This window comes from Salvelinus fontinalis, chromosome 5, assembly GCF_029448725.1.
Source record: "Salvelinus fontinalis isolate EN_2023a chromosome 5, ASM2944872v1, whole genome shotgun sequence".
In the NCBI taxonomy this organism is placed as follows: domain Eukaryota; kingdom Metazoa; phylum Chordata; class Actinopteri; order Salmoniformes; family Salmonidae; genus Salvelinus; species Salvelinus fontinalis.
The window spans coordinates 49,249,469-49,257,421 of NC_074669.1; the positions used below are offsets into that span (position 1 = coordinate 49,249,469).

General features: G+C 36.8%; 1 long non-coding RNA gene across 1 annotated transcript; it reads right to left on the reverse strand.

The window, feature by feature from the left end:
- Window positions 1-556: 556 nt before the first annotated feature.
- On the reverse strand, window positions 557-1,841 carry LOC129854788 (uncharacterized). Its single transcript, XR_008759378.1, has 5 exons — window positions 1,692-1,841; window positions 1,443-1,517; window positions 1,097-1,150; window positions 921-992; window positions 557-586 (listed from the first exon to the last, which is right to left on the reverse strand). It is a non-coding gene; the product is annotated as an uncharacterized LOC129854788 (long non-coding RNA).
- Between the last annotated feature and the right edge of the window lie 6,112 nt (window positions 1,842-7,953).

Here is a 7,953-nt window from a genome sequence, read left to right on the forward strand (position 1 = left end):
ACAAAATGTTGTTTAAATGCTGAGTGCTTTATGTCCTTACCACACTACTCTGTCGCACTCCCAAATACTTCAAAATGTATATATTTGTAAGCTGTAGCCTGGAAATAATTGAAATAATCTAGCCTAAATAATATATTTTAGGCTCCCTGTCTGGCTCTTGACCTATTTACAGTGTTTATATGCTGTTTAATATGTTGCCTATTTTAAATTATTTTAATTTCTTACATTCACCTTTTCATGTTTATTCAAATCATTTTCATTAAAATAATTTGATTGGGTTTCAATACTTCAAAACCAAATGGTAGGACCAGGTAGTCACAAAAATGAATGGGTGTTGGTTAAAATTGGCGCAACATTTTTTTTTCTTGTGAGTGCAGAGCGAATTTTACCAGAGAGAGTGTTGGAAAGGACGTGGAGTACAGGAGTTGTGCGTGAGCACCGCTCTATGAGCGATGCCCTGGATTTCAAACCGTTCAATTCTGCTCAACTACTCTGATCCAGGTCCCACTGAAATAAAATGAATGGTTGTAAACAAGTAAATGATATCAGGATTTACCTTTTGCTGCACAAAGTCATAGGGGTAGTACTTTAATATGGGGAAAAAAGAAACAGAGAAACAATCATTAAACTACTGCAGTATAGATAAAATACATTCAATGTGATCTGCGCTTGAGTAAGATGTTCAATGGATGGGTTCTCTTACAAAACACATACAGTATAACAACCCTCATTTCCTGCTGTGCAATTTGGAATGTACCATGTCATAACTTTACCAACTTAAAGTCATGAGTCAACTGAACTTAAATAGTGCCTATCACATTTCATATAGCTGTAATTAAAGAGGGAGATTTCTTCACATACTACTACAACACCTATAATTCTGAGGAGGGATAAGTAACTCAACTTGAGACAACACTTACAATTTCTACACTCTTTCTTCCCGGGGCCTTAGGTAGGGAATATTTGATGAAGGCTTGAGAGGGATAGGACTGCTGAAAGAAAAGAAAGGGGAAAGTTAAAATGAATGTTCAATGTGGCGGATGGTTGATATATTAAAGAAGGTGAAGTATGTTTTAGTAGTATCTATAGTATTTACTGGTCCATTGATCTGGCCACCATTAGACATGCCAGGAAAACTCTGTGAAAACACCTGTAAAATATAATATAAAACAAACAAAACAGTTACACATTACAAATAAATGAAATGACTGTACTATGTAATTAAGACAAAACTCCAGTGTAACTGCTAAAGTTCAAGATGATTACTCATCACAGTCTGAATTAAATAGGCAAGTGATAAGTCAAGTGAAAGTACATAAGTAAGTAATAACTTAAGTAATTGCTAAGTAGGTCATTAAGTCACTAAAGAGACAATACTTTGATCATATCATTATAGAGAGTTCTTATAGAGGTCTCATAGTGAAGATGATATAAGAGCGTACTATTTCCATGCTGACAGGGCCGTTGAGTCCAGGCTGAGGGTAAGGCTGGCCTGCTGGGTAGAGGAAATCATTCACCTGGGGATTAAACACTTGGGTCAAATGTCAAACAAACAAAAGTTTCCTCATAAATTCATTTCAGTACTTAATCTTCTCATGTTATGTTTTGTTTCGTACTATGTTTAACCACACCTAAGAAAGAAGGTGACCAACAGAAGGCAGTAGAATATTACAATATGCATTTGTTCTTACTTGTGTGGGTGGTCCTGATTGCCTTGGACCCCCATAGTGAGGCAAGTAATTGAAGAAAGGTTGACGCTGTAAATATTGAACAAATACTAAACAATCACAATTTTGACGAAGCCATGGTCAATTAAAAGAAATGACAGACTGTTGACAGAAAATAAGTGGAAAATGATACGTGAATAATGTGCTCTGGACTTAACACCCAACTAAGTTATTTTAAGTCCAGATTCTGGAAATAGATCATGATACGCTTGGAAAGTGAAGACGTCATATAATATCAAAAGGTAATTAACTAATAGGCTAAGTGAACTGTTTTGCCCCACAGTTAGTCAAGACAATTAGCTAGCCAATTCAAAGTATTAAGAGTTAGTTAACAATTGCTTATAAACTAGCTACCGTAGCGATAATATGTCAATAACCTGTCTCCAAAAATGAAAAAGGTGTCTCCAGGTGTGTTTACATTTTTTCAATTGTGACGCGCACCCTTGCGTATCCGCTTTCTATGCATATTCAAATTCCTATTCTTGAGAAATACAGTAGTAAAGTTTTCCTTGCACATTTTTTCAAACTTACCGGAGCAGCAGATATTGAGCTGGCCAAACAAAGGCACATAATGGTGATCTTCATTTTCAAAGGAGAACCTTGTACATGGAAGAGAGGTATAATGTTAAGTTAACACCCTCCAGTGTCAAAAAGTAGTCAACTCTATTACATAAGACACATTTTAACACTGAACACCAGTGTTGAATGCCTGCAACAATAACCAGTGTTGTCCAGTGTTCATTTTTAACATATTGCTTACAGAAATTCTGTGAAAGTCTTAAAAACCTAACACTTATAAAAGTCTAACAATAACTCTGTGTAGTGTGGGACACTATAGAGACACTTTGATTGTTAAATTGAACTCTATTAAAGTTAACACTTGCAATTTTGTTGTGAGAATCCTTAGGCACCCAAAGCATTCAGTAAATTCATAAGAATAAAGAATCCCATAGCATTATGTTGTACATCATCCAGATAAAATGCATTTTAAATAGTCAAGTTCTAGCCACATTACCTTTGGTGATACCAGTATAGATGAGGAATATGGAGGGTCATACAGTGCAGAGGTCTATCTCTGCTTTTAAACAGTGTCAGTTGAGATTTCAGCCAACCAACATTGACCTGCTGTGACATCACTTAGCGAATGAGAATGTGGCTGTCTAGTCATGAGCTTTGGTAAATGACAGTGGTCAGATATAGTATAGTAATCATAACAGCAGAGAATGGCTATTTACACTGTCTGAAATAGTGCACACTTCAGCACATTTATTGGAAAGCACATCATATCTTATCACAAACAGGGAATATTATTTGGTACATTTTAATTCAATCCAAATGCTGTCAGTGAATTTGCTTTATCGAATGATATTGTATGATATTGTACAGTCTTTAAGTGTGTAACCTGCTTGGTTGCTGTCATCTTTGACCTTCTTTCAAATCATCAACTGTATTGTTTTAATACTTTGAGTGTGTATGTAACAAGCTTTTAATTTCCCTTTGTGAAATTATAGTAAACAAACCATATTCAACAACAATTAATTGAATATTTTTTTAAACAATAACACAATGCAACATCAAGTATTCTGTAAGTTGGTAAAGTTTATTACCAATCCAAATGATAACACCATCGTGTTCGTGAGAGTCTCATCTTTGCATAGAGTGGTCATAATAGTTTTTTGGCCCAAACCTTGTCTCATGGTCTGACAAACACTACTATTTGCTCTGTCACCTTTCACATCAGATGCAGAAGTGCGACGTCGATGGATGCAGTTGATTGAGACGCATCCAAATCTGATATCTCTAGCTTAAACTGACAGATTTTTATTTAACCGTGTTTTGTATGACACGTTTGTTCTCTGTTTTGCTCTCCACAAGTATCTTGGGGCTTGTCTGAAGTTGGTACAGCCAATCTGCCCACTTCTGTCTGCAGCATTTGAACAATTTGGGCTACACACCTCAGTGGAAAGGTGAGACTCTCACAAACACGTACATGTCGGTTGTTTGGCTCTAGAACACCCACAGGCCTCACAAGACTACTCTGAAGGTCCCCCGGTACCAGTTGAAAAAATGAATGGAAGCATACTGTATGTTGAGACTCTTTAGTACCAAAAATAAGGGGTTAAATACATGTCAAAAATTTTATAAAAATTGGGCCAACACTTCAGATGATTGATTATTATTATTTTGATTATTTGGGAGGGACTATCTGTTGTTCAATGTAGTGAACCTGTTATGTGTTTGTAACGGCTAATAGCAGTTAGGCCAAAAAAAATCAATCATAGGAGTGGCTGGAACGGAATCAATGGAATGGTATCGAACACATCAAACACGTTTTCCACTCCATTCTAGCCATTATTGTGAGCCGTCCTGAGCCTGAGAAGCCTCCTGAGCTGTGAATGTTCACGTGTATACTGTGGAGAAGTTTAACCTTGCGCAAGTTGATCCGATACTGTTGTTAAATTTGTGTATAGATGAGTCTACCTGAAGTGAAGGATGTATATTATGTCTTCATAAAACTAACAGCACAGAGTCATAGTATTCCACCTAATTGTCTTATCCTCGCTATATGATCACATTTGAAACCTGACTTTGTTGATTTATTTCATTTTTTGTCTTGTTAACAAAAAAAAGTGACTTTTAAAATTACTTTATGATGATGATTTTACAGGCAACATATTCTCATCATTTATGTGTCCCTTAAGAACGTAGCATAAGCTCACTCCACAGCTAGCTTGAAATGTCACGGATGGAGCCATCCAATTGGTACCTTTTTGGTTGGCTCGAACGCTTAGAATGTTGTCAAGGAGGGTGGTCACGTGTGTAGCAAAGCAGAGGTCCCGAGTTCGAGCCAAGTATGAGCTGAATCAGGGGGAAGTGGTACCCACTTATCAAGCAGTGTGATGTCCGTAACACGGGTGTCCAAGTAAACTTTTTTATTTTGAAAATGTATTATTATTATTCATTTTTTAAATACATTTTCTCAGATTTTTGTGATATCCAATTAGTAGTTACGGTCTTGTCCCATCGCTGCAACTCCCGTGTGGACTAGGAAGGTCGAGAGCCATGCATCCTCCAAAACACAAACCCCGCAAAGCTTCGATGGGACAAGGATAACCCAGCTGGCCAAACCCTCCTCTTCCCGGGACAACGATTGGCCAATTGCGCACTGCCTCATTGGTCTCCCGGTCGCGGACTGCTGCGACACAGGCTGGGATTGAACCAAGAGCTGTAGTAACGAAGCTAGTACTGAGATGCATTGCCTTAGACCTCTGCACCACTCGGGAGTCTCACAGACACAAAATAATAGTTTTAGCACATTTTCTACATGTCTGTCATTTCTTACCCTGGTTCAACCTAGAAGCTACATCGGACTGCTGGGCTTTCATACATCTATGCAATTGCTGTAGAGAACAAACGATGATGCTGAATAAAATAACAATATGTAAAATAATGGTTAAAAATTAAAACATAAAAATCTGGATTTAATATTTTAGGCTGTGTTAAGCTTATAAAACCAATTCAGATTACTTTTCATATCTCATCTTTTTTTCCAGATTGTCCATGCTTAGCTTTGTGTTTCTGCGTTCCACTATTGGCAAAAGAGCTAATCTGATTGGTCAAAATACCATTTCGGGAAAAAAAGAGGAATGTGGTGCAAACGCACTCATATGAGATTTGTGCGTTCACACTGATGTAGCTTCTTGGTAATTCTTGAATTGCATTTATTATATGCTAAAAGGGTGTGATTAGCTAATCCTTTTCTTTAATATAGACCCATCCCCTGATAACAGTTTGGCACTGGAGAAAATGCTCAAGGTTCTTCTATATCTCTCTAATGAGTGATTTTGAAGGTGGTAACACCTATGACATAAAAATTAGGGACACATTATATTTGAAAAAAAATATTTGTTTGTTTTGATTGTTCTTTGATTGATCTATAGAATTATATTATTACAATGTGGTAATTGTATTTTTGTTGACACACATTGGGGAAAATATATATCAGATAGGCCCAATAATTGACAAAAGATCAGAATGTGGCTGCCTGTCTAAACGCACGTTTTAAGACACCTGATTGCAAAACTATGAATACAAATTCACTGAAAAGTGTTTTGTCCCAGACTTTAATAACTATACCATATTAGCAATATAACATCTGGTGGGAGTGAGCCAGATACAGTAGTTGCTGATGTTACAAGATTGTGTTAGCCTGCTAAGATAAAGGTAATAGTATATGGAGCTAATACAATTATTCAGGTATTAGCTAAGATTGCTTACTACCACATTACAATGGCAAACAATTGCTCAAGTGCCAGGGTTGAAATAGTATTTGAAACCTTTCAAACACTTTGAGCAATTGCTGAAGCCTGCCTAGAGATGCACTTTTGGGACAACAAAGTTGTGCCAGGCAAATGCAATCAAGCACAGATTGCTTATGTATAACAAAGATACTACACTCAGATCTCCTACTGCCATTATGGCCTTGATCAAAACATTTAACCCCTGAGCTGGTAAAAATGTGAAAATGTAAAAATGTTTAAAAAAATGTAAAAATGTGAATTTCTTTTTTATTTGAGGGAACTTTCATTATGGTTTAGAATAAATGTGTTATGAAGGTTGTTATAATGGGGTTGAGGTCAGGGCTCTGATCAGGCCAGTCAAGGCTGATTGTGCTCTATCTGAACTAAAATAGGGTGGATGTGGGGTCATACTCTTTGAAATGTTCAAACACATCCCCCCCCTAGTTCAAAGAGGTCCCTAGACATCAATCATCATGACAACTTCAAAGGCCTTATTTTCACACTCACTCTAAGGCGAGAGAACAGGAACAGGGTGCCCATATATGGGCATAAGCATGTGATCACTTCCCGCCAGGATGTCCTGACCGGATGCCCAAATATGGGCATGCACACGGCATCCGAACATAGGGTCATAAATCAAACGTTTGACGTGTGCCGTCTACTTTATTCTCTCTCTAAGGTGCGCAAAGCTCTTAGAGACTTACCCAGAAAGACTCACAGCTGTAATCACTGCAAAAGGTGATTCTAATATGTATTGACTCAGGGGTGTGAATACTTATGTAAACGAGATATTTCTGTATTTCATTTTCAATAAATTTGAAAACATTTCTAAAAACATAATTTCACTTTGTCATTATTAGGTATTCTGTGTCGATATATATTATAAAAATATATATTTAACCCATTTTGAATTCAGGCTGTATAATGTGGGGTATGACTACTTTCTGAAGGCACTGTATTAGGCCTGGTTTTAATACTTTAATATCCTTTCTGACTCCCTTGAGTTTATCACTGATCTGCAATTACTTGATAGGAAGCCTAAAAGCAAGAGCTCAGTGTCTTTCAACGTGGCACCATCATAGGATGCCACCTTTCCAACAAGTCAGTTAGTCAAATTTCTGCCCAGCTAGAGCTGCACCGGCCAACTGTAAGTGCTGTTATTGTGAAGTGGAAACCTCTAGGAGTAACAACGGCTCAGCCACGAAGTGGTAGGCCACACAAGCTCACAGAAAGGGACTGCCGAGTGCTGAGGTGCGTAGAGGGTAAAATTATTTCTTATTTGTTTATTTTGAAGGATAATCCGATTGAACCTGGCTTGTACTGTAGGACCCAGAAGACTTTCTTTTAGTTTGCAATTCTGTTTCTCTACAATACACAATATATATTTATGTCGATTTGGAGGCCTATGCCGTGAAATGTATTTTGGAGTGACATTCAATGCTTATTCTATAGTCAAAATATGATAATATAAAGCTTAGCAAAAGCAAAAGAAAAATGCTGTAAAATAGAATTTATTCCCTGTGATATGTCTGTTTAAATTCAAAACTTTTTAATATATTTTTTACTTTTATGGCCATGAAGCATTACAGTTACTGGTTTCTCCTTTCGCAGTAAAGTAAGAGGGAACTATAAACGAATGGACATTGTTATTATCAACAGATATCCATCGATACACACTGTCCACTTGAAATGAACATCTACAAATATTGTACTGTTAAAGAATAATTTAATAAAATTAACTGTTTAATCAAATAACTTATTCTACTCTTCAAATTCACACAAAGACGTTATACAGGGAAAACACTCAATGATTGCTTGTAAACATACTTTAATTGCCTTTACTAAAATACACGGCTTAAATTAAATGTAGCAAAGAAAAGATTGTAAGGCAGATAATGTCCACCCATAGTCTCTATTGCCTACTG